The sequence below is a fragment of the Grammomys surdaster genome, unplaced genomic scaffold, assembly GCF_004785775.1.
Source record: "Grammomys surdaster isolate TR1022 unplaced genomic scaffold, NIH_TR_1.0 185, whole genome shotgun sequence".
NCBI lineage: Eukaryota > Metazoa > Chordata > Mammalia > Rodentia > Muridae > Grammomys > Grammomys surdaster.
Window position 1 is genome coordinate 2,793,175 of NW_021604630.1, and position 1,283 is coordinate 2,794,457.

At 37.3% G+C, this 1,283-nt stretch overlaps 1 protein-coding gene across 1 annotated transcript in view; it reads left to right on the forward strand.

The window, feature by feature from the left end:
• The window catches only part of Kcnu1 (potassium calcium-activated channel subfamily U member 1), an 82,937-nt gene that overhangs the window by 726 nt on the left and 80,928 nt on the right, over positions 1–1,283 (forward strand). The gene's annotated exons all lie outside the window — the stretch shown is intronic.

The following is a 1,283-nucleotide window of genomic DNA, read 5'->3' on the forward strand; positions in this document are numbered from 1 at the left end:
TACATAGATAGATACATAGATAGATACATAGATAGATACATAGATAGGTTTTAGAAAAGAACATAATGGTCTACATAACACATTCCAGGCCAGCCAGAGCTACAAAAAGAGATTTTCTCCAGTGTGAGCTTGAGATCGGCCTAGGCTACATAAGATCCTGTTTCAAAGGGAGAGGGTTTTGCTAACTATAAGTCATCAATTCAGTCTTACCTTTGAATATCCTTTCTGCACGATTCATATCTGCCCATAGGTATACACTGCTCTTAGGTGTTACCTACACCAGCTACAAACATGTAGTAGGTATTTTCTGTAGCATAACTAGCTTTACAGAGGTTGATGTTGACTGGTGGCAAGTGATGATGTGAACAGATGATGCTTTATGAGGATGATATATTAATAATTTGAAACATCTCTCTTCAGTTCCACATGGCTGTTCTATTTTTGTTGTTTGTTTGTTTGTTTTGAGACAGGGTCTCACTATGTAGCCCCTGACTGGCCTGGAACTAGATATGTAGACCAGGCTGGCCTCTTAACTCATCTGCCTTTGCCTCCTGATTGCTGGGATTAAAGGCATATACCACCACAACTGGCTCAATGGAAGAATTTTATTAAGCCCTCTACAATTTGTTTTAATTTTTCACTTATTAGACTTTGTTTCTTTCTGGGATAGATAATATAGGGTTTTTGTTTGTTTGTTTGTTTGTTTGTTCGTTGTAATAGAATACTTTTTGCCTGTGCTTCATAATTAATAAGTGGATTTTGTTTAAATATGTCTTTAATGTTAAAGTGGCTTAAAGTAACATAGTCTGAAAAAAAAAGTTAATGTTATTAACAATGTGGTCTTTATATTTCTGTATTTCAGAATATATAGTATTGAAATTCATAGATTTTACTGATAAGCCAGTTTACTCTGTAACTGCTTTAAACAGGGTTGGAGATATGGCTCAGTGGTTAAGAACACTGGCTGCCCTTCCAGAGGACCTGGGTTCAATTCCCAGTACCCACGAGGTGACTCACAGCCATTTGCATTTTTGGTTCCAAGGGATCTGATGCCCTCTCTGGGCTTCCCTGGGCACTGGACATATACATGCTACAAAGACATAACATTGAGGCCAAATGCATATTTACATAAAGTAAGAATAAATAAAACTTTAAAAATAAGACTTTAAACAATATCATAAAGCTATTGGGGAAAGACTTCGGAGACTGTAGATTAAAGGATATGATGGGGCCAGCCTGGTCTACAAAGTGAGTTCCAGGACAGCCAGGGCTTCACAGAGAAA